This window comes from Salvelinus alpinus, chromosome 20 (assembly GCF_045679555.1).
Source record: "Salvelinus alpinus chromosome 20, SLU_Salpinus.1, whole genome shotgun sequence".
Lineage (NCBI taxonomy): Eukaryota > Metazoa > Chordata > Actinopteri > Salmoniformes > Salmonidae > Salvelinus > Salvelinus alpinus.
Window position 1 is genome coordinate 3,144,147 of NC_092105.1, and position 23,172 is coordinate 3,167,318.

The following is a 23,172-nucleotide window of genomic DNA, read 5'->3' on the forward strand; positions in this document are numbered from 1 at the left end:
ACCTCCAAATCGATCCCGTTCCAGAGTACAGGCCTCGGTGTAACGCTCATTCATTCGACGATAAACGCAAATCCGACCATCACCCCTGTTGAGACAAAACTGCGACTCGTCAGTGAAGAGCACTTTTTGCCAGTCCTGTCTGGTCCAGCGACGGTGGATTTGTGTCCATAGGCGACGTTGTTGCCGGTGATGTCTGATGAGGACCTGCCTTACAACAAGCCCTCAGTCCAGCCTCTCTCAGCCTATTGCGGACAGTCTGAGCACTGATGGAGGGATTGTACGTTCCTGGTGTAACTCGGGCAGTTGTTGTTGCCATCCTGTACCTGTCCCGCAGGTGTTGTTACACCTGGTCTGCCACTGCGAGGACGATCAGCTGTCCGTCCTGTCTCCCTGTAGCGCTGTCTTAGGCGTCTCACAGTATGGACATTGCAATTTATTGCCCTGGCCACATCTGCAGTCCTCATGCCTCCTTGCAGCATGCCTAAGGCACGTTCACGCAGATGAGCAGAGACCCTGGGCATCTTTCTTTTGGTGTTTTTCAGAGTCAGTAGAAAGGCCTCTTTAGTGTCCTAAGTTTTCATAACTGTGACCTTAATTGCTTACCATCTGTAAGCTGTTAGTGCCTTAACGATCCTCCACAGGTGCATGTTCATTAATTGTTTATGGTTCATGGGAAACAGTGTTTAAACCCTTTACAATGAAGATCTGTGAAATTATTTGGATTTTTACGAATTATCATTGAAAGACAGGGTCCTGAAAAAGAGACGTTTCTTTTTTTGCTGAGTTTATATATATATATATATATATATATATATATATATATATATATATATATATATATGTGTAAATAGGGCTTTATAAATAAATTTGATTGATTGATATATACAAAAATGCAATTTTTGAATGTGGGGGGGAATGTCTCCCCTGTCCCCAGTGAAAGTCACTACAGACACCCTGGTTCAATTCCAGGCTGTATCACAACCGGCCGTGATTGGGAGTCCCATCGGCAGCGCACCATTGGCCCAGCGTCGTCCGGGTTTGGCCGGGGTAGGCCGTCATTGTAAATAAGAATTTGTTATTTTATTTAACCTTTTATTTAACCTTCATTTAACTAGGCAAATTCTTATTTACAATGATGGCCTACCCCACCAAACTGACTTGCCAAGTTAAATCAAGGTTAAATTTAAACAACAACAAAAAATTCTGGATTAAGGCTGTCACTACCTCACTCTTCAATCAAGGTGCATGAAATGAGGAGCAAACTTCGTGAAGAGAAAATGTAGGAAATCTTGGAGAACTGTGGAAGTTGATAAAAGTGCACCCAACAACATTCATCAGGCCCAGGGTTTTACAGACAGAACAATTAAATGTTGGTGCTATACGAGATCCGTGGGCCGTCCCTAACCATAACCCTAACCGTTTTAAATTATAACTACAGCCTTGGGAGGTCCCAAGGAATCCGTTTAGACTTTTAATAATAATGGAGGAGGGTTTTATATATGGCCTCCTATGGGCTCAGGTACCAATCATAATGGGATATGACACAAAGCATGTTGTTAAATGAGTTAGTTGCAAAAGTCTGACCAATAGGAAGCTATATAGAAATGTATAAAATCCTCTTTTATTTACCAATCTGTGAAACCCTGATGAATTTCCACTGCGCCCAATAGTTGATGAATTTCCACTGCGCCCAATAGTTGATGAATTTCCACTGCGCCCAATAGTTGATGAATTTCCACTGCGCCCAATAGTTGCTGAATTTTCTCTCACAGGTGAGGTGAAAATACACAATGTATCTGGAAGAACATGCTGTACTGTCTGGTGCTACCAAATCAAATGTCCTGGCCTCACAGCAAAATGCAAATGAATGCCCTATCTAGTACTGCTTCAAATTGAATGGTACACATTTTTGATGGAAAATAATCTTTAGAATAATTCCCATAGATTTATAGGATAGTCTCGTTCTAATTATAGCTCATCGGATAGTCCACACATCCTATCCGCAATATTTGCTTCACCTATAGTGAAGCATTTCTGGGCTGAGATTGTCCAATAGAAGTGCAGCAGCATAGCGGGGAGGCGAGGTGATTGGAGAATAGGTTGGGGAGTCAGCTAATGTTCAGGGTACACGACATACACGCAATGATTAAATGAAAACTACAGAAATTGCTAGCTTCGTTGGCTGAATTCATCTGATATCTGCTGTTAACGCATGACAAATTGGGTAAGTTATATTTCTCTATCTAGCTACGCACCGCTGACTAACAACGTAGCTAGTTGGATTTCCAACTGGGATTATTTTTTGTAACGAGGCAGGAGTGAACACCTTTACGGTTTTAACTAGGTAACGTTACGTTAACTAGGAGCCTGTTTTCTAGTTTCTCGACCTTGTCATTGGATGCTAACTTGATGGTAAGCTAATTTTACCTTTTTGAATCGTTTGTAACACTAGTTTCTGGATGTCTTCGTGGTTTTGGTTAGCTAGTATATCCTAACGTTACCCAGCCAGCTACGTGTCAACATTTCGTGACGTTAGCCGGGCATGAAACCAAACAGATTTGGTCGTGCTGCAAAGCCAGGCATTATTACTAGCTGCTATATTACACAATTAAAACAGCAGAATATGTTGATATGTTGTTGAACCGTGACGTTGCCTGCCCGAGGGCAATACTGAAACCTATAAAACTTGGAAGTTGGAGCCAACCTTCATCAAGCTAGCTCCAAAAAAACAGCACACCCATTGCTAACATTAACGTTACCTAACGGCTAGCTAGCTAGCGCTCCTCTGAGTCGTCGGTGAAATTAGCTAACTAGGTTGAGGTACGCTTGTTAGCGCAATAATTGACTAAAAGAGTCTAACGTTCGTCCTAAAACCTTAACGTTACATGTTCTGTTTTAAAGGTGAATTGGCTCTGGAAGCCAAAACAGCCTAATAGTCCCATCTAAACGTCAATCGATTCTCAATTACGGTAAAGTTTTAGAAACATAAATCCCTCTAACGTTACTTTCATATCACATCAAAATAATTTAACAAATGCGAAATACACACTTACACTGTTTTAACCAATGATGTTTATAACCCCTGGACTGACGGGGGGCGCTTTATTGAAGCCACTACGCAGCCATCTTGGTGGTACTCAATTGTAAAAAAATATATTTTGGAATCCTATAGAAATGCATTAATGTCTACATTTGTTTTGACACGTTTACAGACACCGTAATGCATACTTTTAAATTATAATATGTGATCCAAACATGGCAATTTAAAAAGAGAAACAAATATACAAATGTTTTTAAAAATTATATTTCTGGCCCCACTACAACCAAAAAAAGACTTAAATACATGTAATTTTGTCCTTGAAACATTTTATTTTCAATACTGTAATTAGCACAGGTAGTCCACGCCGTCTTTTCTGTAAACAAGCGCTGTAACATGGAAATATGGCCGTTGGGAGCCCTAAACCTATAAAGGTTTCCTTTTCTCGCTGACATGAAAGATAAGGTCCTTATGCTTCCAAAACCTTACCGCAAGCGATGTGTTAATTTTGTTTATTTACAATATTTAACCTTTATTTAATTAGGCAAGTCAGTTAAGAACAAATTCTTATTTACAATGACGGCCTACACCGGCCAAACCTGGACGACGCTATTTAACTTCTTGGCGCTACGGATCCCTTTAGCGGGATCATTTTCCTAAACAACCACTGAATTGCAGGGCGCCAAATATTACAAAAAATATTTATAATCATGCAATCACAAGTGAAATATACCAAAACACAGCTTAGCTTGTTGTTAATCCACCTATCATGTCAGATTTTGAAAATATGCTTTACAGCGAAAGCAATCCAAGCTTTTGTATCAATCAATGCTAGAACAGCTAGTCCCAAATTAGCATGGTCACGAAAGTCAGAAAAGCAATTAAATTAATCGCTTACCTTTGATATTCTTCGGATGTTTGCACTCACGAGACTCCCAGTTACACAATAAATGTTATTTTTGTTCGATAAATATGACTTTTGTAATAAAAAAACGTCATTTGGGTTGCGCGTTATGTTAAGAAAACCACAGCCTCGTTCCGTTCGATGAAAATTCCAAAAAGTATCCGTAATATTCTTAGAAACATGTCAAATGTTTTTTATAATCAATCCTCAGGTTGTTTTTAACATACATAATCGATAATATTTCAACCGGACCGTAACCTATTCAATAAAAGAGAGAAAGAAAATGGAGAGCTACCCCTCTCGCGCGCAGGAACTAATCAGATGACACCTGACTAGTTTTGAAAAATCTCGCTCATTTTTCAAAATAAAAGCCTGAAACTATATGTCTAAAGCCTGGTCACAGCCTGAGGAAGCCATTGGAAAAGGAATCTGGTTGATACCCCTTTAAATGGAAGAAAGACGGGAAATGAAACACAGAAAAAAAGAAAATCACTTCCGGGTTAGATTTCCTCAGGTTTTTGCCTGCAAAATCAGTTTAGTTATACTCACAGACAATATTTTGACAGTTTTGGAAACTTTGGAGTGTTTTCTATCCTATTCTGTAAATTATATGCATATTCTACGATCTGGACCTGAGAAATAGCCCGTTTACCTTTGGAACGTTATTTAAAAAAAAATTAAAAAAAAATCTGACCCCTAGCGTCAAGAAGTTAACTTGTTTAAAATGTAAATGTATTGTATCATGTGAATGAATGTATTGTGCCTTTCGCCTCAATTGCAATAATAATAATGACAATAAGGACGTGTAGTCTGGGTTTTATATATATATGTGTGTGTGTGTGTATATATATATATATATTGCTACACAGAGCAAGGGTTGTGCTTACTGGGTAAATCCAATCCCTTTTTCACAGCACCAATGTCTTCAGCACTGGATTGGGTAAACGTATGTGGTTAATTTAAAAGCTTACAAACAGGGTTGTCAAAATAGTTTTTTGAATTTCTGGGGAAATATTTTTTTTAACCTTTTAACGTCTATCTAAAAACCGGTAAACCCAAATGTATAATTTTTTGTAGCTTAGACACTAATTTACGTAATCTAAGGTTTTTGTGCTGTGCCCGCCATCAGTTGAGACATTAAACTTATCTTATAAAAAACAATAAATCAATCATAATCACTAGTAATAACTACACATGGTTGATGATATTACTAGTTTATCTAGCGTGTCCTGCGTTGCATATAATCGATGCAGTGCGCATTCGCGAAAAAGGACTGTCGTTGCTCCAACGTGTACCTAACCATAAACATCAATGCCTTTCTTAAAATCAATACACAGAAGTATATATTTTTAAACCTGCATATTTAGCAAAGAAATCCTCGTTAGCATGCAATATTAACCAGGTGAAATTGTGTCACTTCTCTTGCGTTCATTGCATATGCAACAGTTTGGGCCGCCTGGCTTGTTGCGAACTAATTTGCCAGAATTTTACGTAATTATGACATAACATTGAAGGTTGTGCAATGTAACAGGAATATTTAGACTTATGGATGCCACCCGTTAGATAAAATACGGAACGGTTCCGTATTTCACTGAAAGAATAAACGTTTTGTTTTCGAAATGATAGTTTCCGGATTCGACCATATTAATGACCAAAGGCTCGTATTTGTGTGTTTTTATGTTATAATTAAGTCTATGATTTGATATTTGATAGAGCAGTCTGACTGAGCGATGGTATGCAGCAGCAGGCTCGTAAACATTCATTCAAACAGCACTTTAGTGCGCTTTGGCAGCAGCTCTTCGCAATGCTTCAAGCATTGCGCTGTTTATGACTTCAAGCCTATCAACTCCCGAGATTAGGCTAGTGTAACCGATGTGAACTGGCTAGCTAGTTAGCGGGGTGCGCGCTAATAGCGTTTCAAACGCCACTCGCTCTGAGACTTGGAGTAGTTGTTCCCCTTGCTCGGCATGGGTAACGCTGCTTCGAGGGTGGCTGTTGTCGATGTGTTCCTGGTTCGAGCCCAGGTAGCGGCGAGGAGAGGGACGGAAGCTATACTGTTACATTGGCAATACTAAAGTGCCTATAAGAACATCCAATAGTCAAAGGTATATGAAATACAAATTGTATAGCGAAATAGTCCTATAATCCCTATAATAACTACAACCTAAAACTTCTTATCTGGGAATATTGAAGACTCATGTTAAAAGGAACCACCAGCTTTCATATGTTCTCATGTTCTGAGCAAGGAACTTAAACGTTAGCTTTCTTACATGGCACATATTGCGCGCTAATTTTCTTCTCCAACACTTTGTTTTTGCATTATTTAAACCAAATTTGTTTTTGCATTATTTAAACCAAATTGAACATGTTTCATTTTGAGGCAAAATTCATTTTATTGATGTATTATATTAAGTTAAAATAATTGTGCATTCAGTATTGTTGTAATTGTCATTATTACAAATACATTTAAAAAAATTGGCCGATTAATCGGTATTGGCTTTTTTGGTCCTCCAATAATCGGCATCGGTATCGGCGTTGAAAAATCATAATCGGTCGACCTCTAATTGCTACTATGAAAATTTGCAAGTAACCATTTCACTGTACCTTTTGCACCTTATCTTTTTGTAATTATTAAGGATCCCTTTTAGCTGTTGCCAAGGCAGCAGCTACTCTTCCTGGTGTCCAAACACATTAAGTACTTGCATATAAAACAGTACATCATATAACATTATTACACCACTACATATGTATAATACAACAATATTACAATGTATGTGTAGAGAGTGCGTGTGTTAGCGCTTGTGTGCGTATACGTGTCGGTACCTTTTTGTGTGTGTCTTCACAGTCCCCGGTGTTCCGTAAGGTGTATTTTTATCTGTTTTTAAAATCTGATTCTACTGCTGCATTAGTTACCTGATGTGGAATAGAGTTCCATGTAGCCATGTCTCTAAGTAGTGTAAGCGTTTGTTGCTAAATTTGCTAATCTTTGCAATTAAAAAAATCATTAAAGTATTTGGCAAAATCAGTCGGTTTTTGTCAAGAGAATTTTCAATCCCAATGATAATAACTGACAATCAATACCTCTGACCAATCCCCGAGATCTGTAAGACCATGGGTTGAATAATAATTAGTCAAAGACTCAGCTTATGCAAAAAGATAGAACGCTCTCTGAATAAACTGTACTAAAGTCCATTATACAAAGACATCCATTTTATAGCTGCGCACATACTGTTTGTGTGGAAGTATGTGCACAGCTATAAAATGGATATTGGTCAGAGCTATTGATTGTCAGTGGTAGGTATCCTACGCACATACTTCCACACAAACAGTAGGTGAGTTTTATCTCTGTAGTTCTCACCACTGTGTATCACTGCCCAGCCGACAGTTCCATTCCCCCGAGATTAGGGAAACCTTGAGAAGTACTCCCTGTCCTCATAAGTTTTCTTAGAGTTCCTGCCATTCCGGACTCGAACCAGGATCTCTAGTGGCGCTGCAATGCAGTGCCTTAGACCACTGCGCCACTCGAAGGCAGTCATTTTCGTAATGGGTGCATGCTTATTAGCAACTGGGATAAGCAAATTCATAAATGTCAAGTGCAGCGTGCGTCTGTTTGCTCCTTATTACACACCACGGACCAACAAACATATGAATCACTACAAAACTTATTGTATGACCTCTTATACACTATATTAGGCCCAGCCTTTGGAACTTTGGTTTTCCTAGATATGGCTACTATATTGTGATCACTACATCCTATGCATCTGGATACTGCTTTAAAGCAACTTTCTGCAGTATTAGTAAAGATGTGATCAATACATGTTGATGATTTCATTCCTGTGCTGTTTTTAAATACCCTGGTAGGTTGACTGACAACCTGATCCAGGTTACAGACACTGGTTACAGTTTGTAGCTTTTTCTTTAGTGGGCAGCTTGATGAAAGCCAGTCAATATTTAAGTCACCTAGAAAATATACACCTCTGTTTATCACATACATTATCAAGCATTTCACACGTTATCCAGATACTGACTGTTAGCACTTGGTGGTCTATAGCAGCTTCCCACCAGAATGGGCTTTAGGTGAGGCAGATGAACCTGTAGCCATATTACTTCAACAGTATTTAACATGAGATCCTCTCTAATCTTTACAGGAATGTGGTTCTGAATATAGACAGCAACACCGCCTCTGTTGGTATTTCTCTCTTTTCGGTAGATGTTATAACCATGTATTGCTACCACTGTATCATCAAAGGTATTATCTAAGTGAGTTTCAGAGATAGTCAGAAAATGAATGTCATCTGTTACAAGCAAGTTGTCTTCATGAACCTTGTTTCTCAGGTTACATGTGTTAATGTGGGCTATTTTTGGCACTTTTCTGGGTTGTTGATTGTTTTTAATGCTTTACTGGGAAGCTTATCAGAGGTAGACTTACTCATGTTATTTACATTGGAGCTGATTGTGCCGCTCACCCTGCACTAAGTGGTCTTCCTACTCAGTGCTAACAGTATAACTCTGGTTCATAGGCACATGATTTCTGCATGCAATAGCTGTAGGATCAACAGAGGTATTCAGGGCCGTTAGGAATGAAGATTTCTACAGTAGATGTACCCAAGCATTCAAGGGCCATTTTCTCAAAAGTTACAAGTTTATCAACTTTCAAATCAGAATTACTTTCCTGTTGTTCCTCATCTGTGGAGTATGATTTGTAGTCTCTACTTTTATCCAATGTAAAAAGCACCATTTTAATGTTGCTACATAAGACTAAAAAGCGGTGGTGGGTGACATGAACTGTAACTCAGTAAAATTGTAGAAATTGTTGCATTATTTTTGTTCACTGAGTTGATTTCCACTAGATAACACAGCCACACTGTCAAAACCGATTTCCCATTTTGACCACAGTTGCCACTCCGGTGGGAGAAATGAATAGGTGAAAATCACAGCCAACGCTATCATTACACTATTACTGCAGATATATTATGGACATTTTTGTGAAATTACAATTAAAAAAAATCCTGTGTAGTACCTTTTTAACATTTTAAGTAAATTTGTAATGGGTTAACCCTAACCCTAATGGTGTACCAGCTAAATTGCAGTGGTCTGCAGGGACAGGTCCAGTCTGATTTCTGTAGTTGAAATGACACCCACCCTGTATTTAAGAGCATGTTATCTCAACTGATGAACACACAACTCTCAGATGTGAAATAGGGTCTAAATTGCAATATACTTTTCAATAAATAATCAAGTTGGACAGCACTGTTTGTGTGTGTTTAAATGACGCCAACCTCAACCAGTTATATGTCCCGGTGAAGAAGGGTATTCAAAATGGGTCTACTCAGAGCACCTTTATCTCCGGAATGTTTTGGCAGTCAAGTAAAAACAAGTCCCTTTCTGACCACTTCTTCCATCGGCCACCATGAATGGGAAGTTGTTTTGGTTTAAATCTAAAGTGATGCTGTCAAAGTGATTGAATTCAAATGGATTTACCCTACTGAAGTTATATCCCCAGGGCTATGCAGAGTCCCAACCATACATCATGCCCTCCTCCACCACCCGAGGGATACCTGCCCAGGGGATCAGTGCTTTAATTAGCCTGTCGTGGGTTAACAGGTCCTCTTTTAGGCCTAGATTGTATCTAAGGCTGTTGTGTGATTTAGGATTTAAACTGCAGAAATGGGAGATTCCTAACTGACTGAATCTGTTAGAGGAAGCACTGAACAGGTTAATCACACAAGTCATGTGAAGGGTACTGAACGGACAGGGCCAGCTGAACATGTGCGTAGCATGTAGACAGAGGGAGCGGAGTCCAGCCTGCTGAGTCCCACTGATAGAGACGGGCAGGAGGCCTGGCTGTCAGCTCTGTCACATCTGTGTGTTATAATCTCCCTCCTATGGTGAGGATTGTACCCCTATTGAGACACACTATGGTTCTCTCTGGATTACACTGTCAGAGCAGCACTGAGGAAGAGCAACATGTCTCCTGATTATTCTGTTGCATCAGTGTTTTCAGAAGCGTATTACTCGCCTGGTATTTCTGGATTCATGTGACGCAGTTTGGGAATACGACTAGTAGCTGGACACAGACAGACAGACAGACAGACAGCCTTCTGCGACGGATGTGATTCCCAGGGAAGTGGTTTTGGGATAAGTTATGTGGGTTTCATCCTATACTCACCAGGGAAGGGCCTGTTTCCCAAATGGCACCCTATTCCTGACATAGTGCACTACTTTTGAACCAGGGTCCATAGGGAATAGGGTGCCATTTGGGAAGCAGGTTATTGGCAGTCCTCCAAAGGAATGATCAGAAGCAGCTTATTGGCAGTCCTCCATAGGAATGAGTAGAATCCTGAAGTATTTGATTTCAATGTAGTTTTGTCCTTAACATGGATTAAAGTCTTTTCCATTTACGTTTAGCTCACATATCATGTAAAAGTATGCATTAGGTGTCTGTAATGGAATAAACGTGGCAAAAACCAATGTAGACAATAAATTAGGGATGCACGATATATCGGTAAGCATATCGGAATCGGCTGATATTAGCTAAAAATGCCAACAAAGGCATCGGCCCGATGTCTAGTTTAACACAGATGTGCAAAACCGATGTCAAAGCTGACGTGCATACCTGTATAACGTAGAAGATGAGGTAATGTCAAAGCTGACGTGCATACCTGTATAACGTAGGTAGATGAGGTAATGTCGTCACAAAAAATATAGCGCTACACGTGCAACACAGCATTCCTAGCCCACAATGTCTGCTCTGTGGACTTTGCAGTCATTTGAAAGAGAATTTCAGCGAGACAAGTCAAAATCCATTTACGCCAAGATAATGGAATTAATTGCCCTTGACAATCAACCGTTCTCTGTCGTGGATGATGTTGGCTTTCGCTGACTGGTCGAGCACCTCGAGCCCCGGTACACACTACCAAGTAGGCGCTATTTTTCAGATGTTGCCCTACCGGAGTTAAACAGTATTGTTGAAACTCACATCCATGAGCTACTTGCTATGGGCGTCACTGCTATTAGCTTCACGACTGACATTTGGACCAGCGATGTCAGCCCCATGAGCATGCTGAGTCTGACAGCACAGCGGGTCGATGAGGATTTCGTACTGAGGAAAGCCGTATTGCGTTGCATTTCAATGGCATTTGAGAACATGTTTGAAACATGAGCACACTCCTAGTGCCATTTGAACAACTGACTCGAGAAATAAGCGAATCAACTGTCTGCAGCAGACGTGACACCCTCTGCTCAACAAAACTGCCGACACAGACTGTGGGGTTAACTTGGAAAAGTACTCTACAAGAGGCTGTGAAAAAGCGATTTGGTGGCATTGTCTCTGAGCCTCTTTGCTGTGTCTCCACCATGCTCGATGCTATGTACAAGGACCGGTACTTCGATGCAGACAAACGGGCTTTATGTGCAATGTTAGACACAGCTGGACAAGATGGATACGGACACAGTTCCTCGGCGCGCACTGTCAGAGAGGCCACGGAGCTGAAACTTTACTGCTTGACATATATGATGAAATTCTGGTTGATAAAGAAACGACTGAACAAATGAACGAAACAGCAAGTAAGTTAAATAAATATACCCTGTACCCCATAATGACAAAGCAAAAACAGGTTGTTAGAAATTGTGGCAAATTTATTTAAAAAAATGTAAAACAGAAACCCAAGATCGGTGGCATCCATCAAAACCTGTTTTGGCTGTGTCATGGGGTATTGTGTGTAAATTGTTAATCCATTTTAGAAAAAGGCTGTAACGTAACACATTGTGGAAAAAGTAAATGGGAATCAATCATTTCCGAATGCACTGTATGTCCACTGTGACACACAGGCCTGTCATGGTGGCTGTACAGCAAGGTACATCACAGTGCAATAACGGTAGGTACCTGAGAGCTCCATGTCTCTGTATTTTATGTCTAAACTGAGGCCTGTCCTGTTTACTGTGCCAGTCACGACTCAGAGCCCAGAGTTGAACTGCTGCCAATTAGATGATTCCAGGGGAGTGCTGGATCTGAGGCTTTGGCTGACTAGGTAGTTATGAATGTATTTTATTGTTTTAAAATTGTATAACAGTGTGCACTCAGGCCCCTACTCCACCACTACCACATATTTACAGTACAAAATCCATGTGTACGTGTGTGTGTATAGTGCGTATGTTATTGTGTGTCTATACATGTGTTGCTTCAGTCCCCGCTGTTCCATAAGGTGTGTGTATATATCTGTTTTCCTTGCCACCCATTCTGAAACCAACTGCAACTCTTTGTTGAGTGTTGCAGTTATTTCAGTCGATGTAGTAGCTGACGTGTATAGTGTTGAGTCATCCTCATACATAGACATTCTTTATGCAAAGCCAGTGGCGTGTCATTAGTAAAGATTGAAAAAAGTAAGGGGCCTAGACAGCCGCCCTGGGGAATTCCTGATTCTACCTGGATTATGTTGGTGCTGAGAGAGGGCCTGTGTCCCAAATGTAGGGTCCTATTTTTATTTATTGCCTGATTCTGTTTTGTTGAGGGTTATAGTTCCCACTTTAAAAAATGTAAATATTTTTTAGCTGTTCTAAATCCACAACAACGCTTCGACTACATCAGGAGGTCTGAGAAATCGAATGGCTTTTCATTTTTAGTTGTAGTTACCCTTTATTTCAACTGCACACCAGCCAGAGACCTTTGTTTGGTTAGTGATGTGTCTAGCTCTCATGTGATTGCAGAGTTTAATGGCCACTGAATTTATGCAAATAATCATGTCATTCTGCCAGGTAGGCATAGGCTACTTTGTAGTTAACATAATAAATTAAATGTTTTCGGGAAAGCCTTTCCATCTACCAGAAAACAGTTTTAAATACATGAGCATCATGTACACACACCGAAACAGGGAAATTCCTGTTGCCTCTAAGGAAATTAAACAAATAGCATCAGTGTATTTTATCTTTGTCAATAAAGTTGGGATTCTGTTCGCGTTCTCCACAAAGCAGATTTTATATTGCCCTACAAATGGCTCCACTACTATTTTTAACCAGTGCCCATACGGCTAATAGTGCACTATATAGGGAATAGGGTGCCATTTGGTACAAAGCCAGGCTGTGCTGTACAGCAGGTCTGGGCTCCCCGCTAGGCTGGGAATTCATTTCCAACTGAGGATGGAAGCATCAAGGATTTGCTTTAGATTCCTTAGCATTCATTTCAGAGCAGCAATCGTTCCAGAGTTGCTGTTATCATTTCTCTGTAGTCTTGAAGGGTCAGTCCGACTTCACTGCTGTGGTGGACGAAGACAAAATATTTTCCAGTCGGCCTGCGTTAGTTAATATCCATTTGATTATTAGATGGCTGAAAGTCAGTCTCAGGGGTGTAACTGGCCTCTAGTTTGTACCGCAGGCAGGTGAGCTGGCACTGTTTCCCTGGTGATCAGCATTTTTTTTGGGGTCCCTGCTGGCATCAGTTGGGGCAACATAGTAACAAGACCTCCCTCCCTTTCACTGTCCCCCCTCTTTCTAGCCCCTTCCCTAATCTTGCCCAATGTCCCTGTTTCTTCCTCAGACCCCCCATCCCTCGCTCAGCGCTGGCCCGTTATAGCAGTGCTGAGGGGTTTGTTATGGAGCGCCGGTCTGTTGTTATAGCAGTGCTGAGGGGTTTGTTATGGAGCGCCGGTCTGTTGTTATAGCAGTGCTGAGGGGTTTGTTATGGAGCGCCGGTCTGTTGTTATAGCAGTGCTGAGGGGTTTGTTATGGAGCGCCGGTCTGTTGTTATAGCAGTGCTGAGGGGTTTGTTATGGAGCGCCGGTCTGTTGTTATAGCAGTGCTGAGGGGTTTGTTATGGAGCGCCGGTCTGTTGTTATAGCAGTGCTGAGGGGTTTGTTATGGAGCGCCGGTCTGTTGTTATAGCAGTGCTGAGGGGTTTGTTATGGAGCGCCGGTCTGTTGTTATAGCAGTGCTGAGGGGTTTGTTATGGAGCCCCGGTCTGTTGTTATAGCAGTGCTGAGGGGTTTGTTATGGAGCGCCGGTCTGTTGTTATAGCAGTGCTGAGGGGTTTGTTATGGAGCGCTGGTCTGTTGTTATAGCAGTGCTGAGGGGTTTGTTATGGAGCGCCGGTCTGTTGTTATAGCAGTGCTGAGGGGTTTGTTATGGAGCGCCGGTCTGTTGTTATAGCAGTGCTGAGGGGTTTGTTATGGAGCGCCGGTCTGTTATAGCAGTGCTGAGGGGTTTGTTATGGAGCGCCGGTCTGTTGTTATAGCAGTGCTGAGGGGTTTGTTATGGAGCGCCGGTCTGTTGTTATAGCAGTGCTGAGGGGTTTGTTATGGAGCGCCGGTCTGTTATAGCAGTGCTGAGGGGTTTGTTATGGAGCGCCGGTCTGTTGTTATAGCAGTGCTGAGGGGTTTGTTATGGAGCGCCGGTCTGTTGTTATAGCAGTGCTGAGGGGTTTGTTATGGAGCGCCGGTCTGTTGTTATAGCAGTGCTGAGGGGTTTGTTATGGAGCGCCGGTCTGTTGTTATAGCAGTGCTGAGGGGTTTGTTATGGAGCGCCGGTCTGTTGTTATAGCAGTGCTGAGGGGTTTGTTATGGAGCGCCGGTCCGTTGTTATAGCAGTGCTGAGGGGTTTGTTATGGAGCGCCGGTCTGTTATAGCAGTGCTGAGGGGTTTGTTATGGAGCGCCGGTCTGTTGTTCAAATCAAATCAAATCAAATTTTATTAGTCACATACACATGGTTAGCAGATGTTAATGCGAGTGTAGCGAAATGCTTGTGCTTCTAGTTCCGACAATGCAGTAATAACCAACAAGTAATCTAACCTAACAATTCCACAACTACTACCTTATACACACACAAGTGTAAAGGGATGAAGAATATGTACATAAAGATATATGAATGAGTGGTGGTACAGAACGGCATGGCAAGATGCAGTAGATGGTATAGAGTACGGTATATACATATGAGATGAGTACTGTAGGGTATGTAAACATTATATTAAGTGGCATAGTTTAAAGTGGCTAGTGGTACATGTATTACATAAAGATGGCAAGATGCAGTAGATGATATAGAGTACAGTATATACATATGAGATGGGTAATGTAGGGTATGTAAACATTATATTAAGTGGCATTGTTTAAAGTGGCTAGTGGTACATTTTTACATAATTTCCATCAATTCCCATTTTTAAAGTGGCTGGAGTTGAGTCAGTATGTTGGCAGCGGCCGCTAAATGTTAGTGGTGGCTGTTTAACAGTCTGATGGCCTTGAGATAGAAGCTGTTTTTCAGTCTCTCGGTCCCTGCTTTGATGCACCTGTACTGACCTCGCCTTCTGGATGATAGCGGGGTGAACAGGCAGTGGCTCGGTGGTTGTTGTCCTTGATGATCTTTATGGCCTTCCTGTGACATCGGGTGGTGTAGGTGTCCTGGAGGGCAGGTAGTTTGCCCCCGGTGATGCGTTCTGCAGACCTCACTACCCTCTGGAGAGCCTTACGGTTGTGGGCGGAGCAGTTGCCGTACCAGGCGGTGATACAGCCCGACAGGATGCTCTCGATTGTGCATCTGTAGAAGTTTGTGAGTGCTTTTGGTGACAAGCCGAATTTCTTCAGCCTCCTGAGGTTGAAGAGGCGCTGCTGCGCCTTCTTCACAACGCTGTCTGTGTGGGTGGACCAATTCAGTTTGTCCGTGATGTGTACACCGAGGAACTTTCCACCTTCTCCACTACTGACCCGTCGATGTGGATAGGGGGGTGCTCCCTCTGCTGTTTCCTGAAGTCCACAATCATCTCCTTCGTTTTGTTGACGTTGAGTGTGAGGTTATTTTCCTGACACCACACTCCGAGGGCCCTCACCTCCTCCCTGTAGGCCGTCTCGTCGTTGTTGGTAATCAAGCCTACCACTGTAGTGTCATCCGCAAACTTGATGATTGAGTTGGAGGCGTGCATGGCCACGCAGTCGTGGGTGAACAGGGAGTACAGGAGAGGGCTCAGAACGCACCCTTGTGGGGCCCCAGTGTTGAGGATCAGCGGGGTGGAGATGTTGTTACCTACCCTCACCACCTGGGGGCGGCCCGTCAGGAAGTCCAGGACCCAGTTGCACAGGGCGGGGTCGAGACCCAGGGTCTCGAGCTTGATGACGAGTTTGGAGGGTACTATGGTGTTAAATGCTGAGCTGTAATCGATGAACAGCATTCTCACATGGGTATTCCTCTTGTCCAGATGGGTTAGGGCAGTGTGCAGTGTGGTTGCGATTGCGTCGTCTGTGGACCTATTGGGTCGGTAAGCAAATTGGAGTGGGTCTAGGGTGTCCGGTAGGGTGGAGGTGATATGGTCCTTGACTAGTCTCTCAAAGCACTTCATGATGACGGAAGTGAGTGCTACGGGGCGGTAGTCGTTTAGCTCAGTTACCTTAGCTTTCTTGGGAACAGGAACAATGGTGGCCCTCTTGAAGCATGTGGGAACAGCAGACTGGGATAAGGATTGATTGAATATGTCCGTAAACACACCAGCCAGCTGGTCTGCGCATGCTCTGAGGACGCGGCTGGGAATGCCGTCTGGGCCTGCAGCCTTGCGAGGGTTAACACGTTTAAATGTTTTACTCACCTCGGCTGCAGTGAAGGAGAGCCCGCAGGTTTTGGTAGGGGGCCGTGTCAGTGGCACTGTATTGTCCTCAAAGCGGGCAAAAAAGTTGTTTAGCCTGTCTGGGAGCAAGACATCCTGGTCCGCGACGGGGCTGGTTTTCTTTTTGTAATCCGTGATTGACTGTAGACCCTGCCACATACCTCTTGTGTCTGAGCTGTTGAATTGCGACTCGATTTTGTCTCTGTACTGGGACTTAGCCTGTTTGATTGCCTTGCGGAGAGAATAGCTACACTGTTTGTATTCGGTCATGCTTCCGGTCACCTTGCCCTGGTTAAAAGCAGTGGTTCGCGCTTTCAGTTTCACGCGAATGCTGCCGTCAATCCACGGTTTCTGGTTTGGGAATGTTTTAATCGTTGCTGTGGGTACGACATCGTCAATGCACTTCCTAATGAACTCGCTCACCGAATCAGCATATTCGTCAATATTGTTGTTGGACGCAATGCGGAACATATTCCAATCCGCGTGATCGAAGCAGTCTTGAAGCGTGGATTCAGATTGGTCGGACCAGCGTTGAACAGACCTGAGCACGGGAGCTTGTTGTTTTAGTTTCTGTTTGTAGGCTGGAATCAACAAAATGGAGTCGTGGTCAGCTTTTCCGAAAGGGGGGCGGGGGAGGGCCTTATATGCGTCGCGGAAATTAGTATAACAATGATCTAGGGTTTTTCCAGCCCTGGTAGCACAATCGATATGCTGATAGAATTTAGGGAGTTTTGTTTTTAGATTAGCCTTGTTAAAATCCCCAGCTACGATGAATGCAGCCTCAGGGTGTGTGGTTTCCAGTTTACAAAGAGTCAGATAAAGTCCGGTCTGTTGTTATAGCAGTGCTGAGGGGTTTGTTATGGAGCGCCGGTCTGTTGTTATAACAGTGCTGAGGGGTTTGTTATGGAGCGCCGGTCTGTTGTTATAGCAGTGCTGAGGGGTTTGTTATGGAGCCCCGGTCTGTTGTTATAGCAGTGCTGAGGGGTTTGTTATGGAGCGCCGGTCTGTTGTTATAGCAGTGCTGAGGGGTTTGTTATGGAGCGCCGGTCTGTTGTTATAGCAGTGCTGAGGGGTTTGTTATGGAGCGCCGGTCTGTTGTTATAGCAGTGCTGAGGGGTTTGTTATGGAGCCCCGGTCTGTTGTTATAGCAGTGCTGAGGGGTTTGTTATGGAGCGCCGGTCTGTTGTTATAGCAGTGCTGAGGGGTTTGTTATGGAGCGCCGGTCTGTTGTTATAGCAGTGCTGAGGGGTTTGTTATGGAGCGCCGGTCTGTTGTTATAGCAGTGCTGAGGGGTTTGTTATGGAGCGCCGGTCTGTTGTTATAGCAGTGCTGAGGGGTTTGTTATGGAGCGCCGGTCTGTTGTTATAGCAGTGCTGAGGGGTTTGTTATGGAGCGCCGGTCTGTTGTTATAGCAGTGCTGAGGGGTTTGTTATGGAGCGCCGGTCTGTTGTTATAGCAGTGCTGAGGGGTTTGTTATGGAGCGCCGGTCTGTTGTTATAGCAGTGCTGAGGGGTTTGTTATGGAGCGCCGGTCTGTTATAGCAGTGCTGAGGGGTTTGTTATGGAGCGCCGGTCTGTTGTTATAGCAGTGCTGAGGGGTTTGTTATGGAGCGCCGGTCTGTTGTTATAGCAGTGCTGAGGGGTTTGTTATGGAGCGCCGGTCTGTTATAGCAGTGCTGAGGGGTTTGTTATGGAGCGCCGGTCTGTTGTTATAGCAGTGCTGAGGGGTTTGTTATGGAGCGCCGGTCTGTTATAGCAGTGCTGAGGGGTTTGTTATGGAGCGCCGGTCTGTTGTTATAGCAGTGCTGAGGGGTTTGTTATGGAGCGCCGGTCTGTTATAGCAGTGCTGAGGGGTTTGTTATGGAGCGCCGGTCTGTTGTTATAGCAGTGCTGAGGGGTTTGTTATGGAGCGCCGGTCTGTTGTTATAGCAGTGCTGAGGGGTTTGTTATGGAGCGCCGGTCTGTTGTTATAGCAGTGCTGAGGGGTTTGTTATGGAGCGCCGGTCCGTTGTTATAGCAGTGCTGAGGGGTTTGTTATGGAGCGCCGGTCTGTTATAGCAGTGCTGAGGGGTTTGTTATGGAGCGCCGGTCTGTTGTTATAGCAGTGCTGAGGGGTTTGTTATGGAGCGCCGGTCTGTTGTTATAGCAGTGCTGAGGGGTTTGTTATGGAGCGCCGGTCTGTTGTTATAGCAGTGCTGAGGGGTTTGTTATGGAGCGCCGGTCTGTTGTTATAGCAGTGCTGAGGGGTTTGTTATGGAGCGCCGGTCTGTTGTTATAGCAGTGCTGAGGGGTTTGTTATGGAGCGCCGGTCTGTTGTTATAGCAGTGCTGAGGGGTTTGTTATGGAGCGCCGGTCTGTTATAGCAGTGCTGAGGGGTTTGTTATGGAGCGCCGGTCTGTTGTTATAGCAGTGCTGAGGGGTTTGTTATGGAGCGCCGGTCTGTTGTTATAGCAGTGCTGAGGGGTTTGTTATGGAGCGCCGGTCTGTTGTTATAGCAGTGCTGAGGGGTTTGTTATGGAGCGCCGGTCTGTTGTTATAGCAGTGCTGAGGGGTTTGTTATGGAGCGCCGGTCTGTTATAGCAGTGCTGAGGGGTTTGTTATGGAGCGCCGGTCTGTTGTTATAGCAGTGCTGAGGGGTTTGTTATGGAGCGCCGGTCTGTTATAGCAGTGCTGAGGGGTTTGTTATGGAGCGCCGGTCTGTTGTTATAGCAGTGCTGAGGGGTTTGTTGTGGAGCTGTTGTTATAGCAGTGCTGAGGGGTTTGTTATGGAGCGCCGGTCTGTTGTTATAGCAGTGCTGAGGGGTTTGTTATGGAGCGCCGGTCTGTTGTTATAGCAGTGCTGAGGGGTTTGTTATGGAGCGCCGGTCTGTTATAGCAGTGCTGAGGGGTTTGTTATGGAGCGCCGGTCTGTTGTTATAGCAGTGCTGAGGGGTTTGTTATGAAAAATGCCTTACGGCGAAAGCATACCGTACGATTATTTGAGAACATAGCCCACTAGACAAATCATTACAGTAACCAGCCAAGTAGAACAGTTACACAAGTCAGAAATAGAGATAAAATTAATCCCTTACCTTTGATGATCTTCATGTGGTTGCACTCTGCAGACATTCATTTACTCAATAATTGTTCCTTTTGTTCGATAAAGTCTCTTTATATCCAAAAACCTCAGTTTTGTTCGCGTTTTCTTCAGTAATCCACAGGCTCAAACGCAGTCAAAACAGGCAGACAAAGAAATCCAAAATGCATCCGTAAAGTTCATAGAAACATGTCAAACGATGTTTATATTCAATCCTCAGGTTGTTTTTAGCCTAAATAATCGATCATATTTCAACCGGACAATAACGTCGTCAATTTAAAAGGTAAACAAGAAAGTCACTCTCTCGGTCGCGCGCATGAAAAAGCTCTGTGACACTTTAGGGTCCACTCATTCAGACTGCTCTTACTTCCTAATTTTTCAGGATACAAGCCTGAAACAATTTCTAAAGACTGTTGACATCTAGTGGAAGGCATAGGAACTGCAATTTGAGTCCTAAGTCAATGGATACTGTAATGGCATTGAATAGAAATAGAAAACTACTTCCTGAAGGGATTTTTCTCATGTTTTCGCCTGTCAAATCAGTTCTGTTATACTCAGACACTATTTTAACAGTTTTGCAAACTTTAGTGTTTTCTATCCAAATCTACCAGTTATATGCATATCATATCTTCTGGGCCCGAGAAGCAGGCAGTTTAATTTGGGCATGCATTTCATCCAAAATTCCGAATGCTGCCCCCTACCCTAGAGAAGTTAACTTCCCTCCAGGCCTGAGGGGGCACACTTTCTAGTAGGTTTAAATTGAAGATGTGGAAACATCGTCCGCTATTATCCTCAGGAATTTTCCATCTAGATTGTCAGACCCCGGTGGCTTGTCATTGTTGATAGACAATTTTTTCCCCTCTTCCACACTGATTTCAAAAGTATTCGTCTCTTTTTAGAATTTGGTCAGATATACTTGGATGTGTAGTGTCAGTGTTTAATGCTGTCATGTCATCCCTAAGTTTGTTTATCTTGCCAATGAAAAAGTAATTCAATTAGTTGCCAATATCAGTGGGTTTTGTAATAAATTAGCCATCTGATTCAATGAATGATTGAGCTGAGTTTGCCTTTCCTCCCAAAATGTCATTTAAGGTGCTCCAAAGCTTTTTACTGTCATTCTTTATATCATTTATCTTTGTCTCATAGTACAGTTTCTTCTTATTTAGCTTAGTCACATGACTTCTTCATTTGCAGTACGTTTGCCAATCAGTTGGGCTGCCAGACTTATTTGCCATAACTTTTGCCTCATGCCTCTCAACCATACAATTTTTCAATTTCTCATCAATCTACGGTGTTTTAATTTTTTTTTGTCATGTTTCTTAATGGGTGCGTGCTTATTAGTAACTGGAATAAGCAATTTCATAAATGTGTCAAGTGCAGCATCTGGAGTCCTATAGCTTGGGGGTAGAAGCTGTTAAGAAGCCTAGCCGTGCGGTAGCAGAGAGAACAGTGTTTGACTAGCGTGGCTGGAGTTTTTGACCATTTTTAGGGCCTTCCTCTGACACCGCCTGGTATAGAGGTCCTGGATGGCAGGAAGCTTGGCCCCAGTGAATTACTGGGCCGTACGCACTACCTTCTGTAGTGCTTTGCGGTCGGAGGCCGAGCTGTTGCCATACCAGGCAGTGATGCAACCCGTCAGGATGCTCTCAATGGTGCAGCTGTAGATCCTTTGGAGGATCTGAGGACCCATACCAAATCTTTTCAGTCTCCTGAGGGGGTATAGGCTTTGTTGTGCCCTCTTCACGACTGTCTTAGTATGTTTGGACCATGATAGTTTGACGTGGACACCAAGGGACTTGAAGCTCTCAACCTTTTCCACTGCAGCCCCGTCGATGAGAATGGGGGACGTGCTCAGTCCTCCTTTTCTTGTAGTCCACAACCATCTCCTGTGCTGTGAGCGTGTGATAAATGCATAGCGAATATACACCCGTGGCAATGCAATTCCACACAATTATGCAAATTAGCCTAAAGACTGACAAGCATGACCGGTCAAATGTATTGGATAAAAAGTATTATTTTGCAATGGAACATTTTATGGCGCCAGTTTGATAGTTTAAAAAATAAGATATCAGCCAAAAGTCCAGCTATTATCGGCAAACGGAAACCCTGGTTGGTGTGTTTGGACTGAGACGGAGACCAATGAGAGAACTTTCAGTTTCCAGGCAGAGCTATGCTCCTGGGCCTCATCTGTCTGTTCTCCCTGACCCCCAGTGTGTGTGTGTTACTCCGCTCATTCTGCTGCTGCTGCATCCCTCTGCCTCATGGTCCGTTCTCTATTAGCCCGGTCCAACATGTCTGTCTGGCCCTGCAGCTGCAGCAGAGCTAAATATAGATGCTGCTGCTGCATCCCTCTGCCTCATGGTCCGTTCTCTATTAGCCCGGTCCAACATGTCTGTCTGGCCCTGCAGCTGCAGCAGAGCTAAATATAGATGCTGCTGCTGCATCCCTCTGCCTCATGGTCCGTTCTCTATTAGCCCGGTCCAACATGTCTGTCTGGCCCTGCAGCTGCAGCAGAGCTAAATATAGACGCTGCTGCTGTGTCCCTCCGCCTCACTTCCCTTCCCTGCCTGGTTCTCCTGCATAGCAGGTTCCCCTGGCTGGCTGAGGAGAGGGACTGGTCTCCTTTGTGACTGGCACCGTAACCAAATATCCCTGTTTTACATCTGTGTGTTAGAAGTGGCCTACGTCTAGCTCACTATCGGAGTGGAAATATATGTGCTCATTGAGTCCCAGTGAGTGACGTGGCAAAACTCCAGTATTGTATTCCCCTGGAGGGTATTGACAAGGCAGGGACCAGGCCATGGTCAGAGTACTGAGCGTGTTTCTAATGCTGGGGGTGACCCGAGCTCTATCAGCAACAAGGTTCTGCCTGGAGCCTGGTGTTGTCCTCTTGAGCTGCCCTGCCCTCCCCCATAAGCCATTTAGTGAATACATAAATGAACCACTCAATTAAAATGTTATTTGACACATGCTTCATTAACAACAGGTGCAGACTAACAGTGAAATGCTGACTTCGCAACAATGCAGATCGAAAAATACAAAAACATCCCGTTCTTCCCCCCTCCCGTTATCCCTCATCCATCCATCCCTCCCTCCCCTCATCCCCCATCCCTCCCTCCCTTCCTCCCCTCTCATCCCTCCTTTATCCCTCTCATCCCTCCCTCCCCCCTCTTCCCCCCCTCCCGTCAACCCTCATCCTTCCCCCCGTCCCTCTGTCCGTCCCCACCTCGCTCCTCCCTCCTTCCCCTTATCTGTCCCTCACCCCCTCCTCGTCCCTCCCCCCCCCCCCCCCCTTGTCCTTCCTCCCACCCTCTCCCCTCCTCCCGTCCCTCCCCTCATTCCCTCCTCGTCCCTCCGCCCCTCCCCTTGTCCATTCCTCCCATCTCCTCTTATCCCTCCCTCAGCCCCTCCCCTCATCCCTCCTCCTTATCCCTCCCTCCCTTCCCTCATCCCTCCCCTCCCCCCTCATAACTCCATCCCCTCCTCGTCCCTCCACCCTCCCCTTATCTGTCCCGTCATCCTTCATCCATCCCCCGTCCTTCCCTCATCCCCCGTCCTTCCCTCATCCCTCATTTTACTTC

The 23,172-nt window shown here is 44.1% G+C and overlaps 1 long non-coding RNA gene across 1 annotated transcript in view; it reads left to right on the forward strand.

Annotated features, from left to right (window-relative positions):
* Positions 1 to 2,063: 2,063 nt before the first annotated feature.
* Positions 2,064 to 23,172, forward strand: part of LOC139546208 (uncharacterized) — a 56,197-nt gene continuing 35,088 nt past the window's right edge. Inside the window, exon 1 of the long non-coding RNA XR_011669178.1 lies at positions 2,064 to 2,224. This is a non-coding gene — a long non-coding RNA (uncharacterized lncRNA). The remainder of the gene's footprint in view (positions 2,225 to 23,172) is intronic.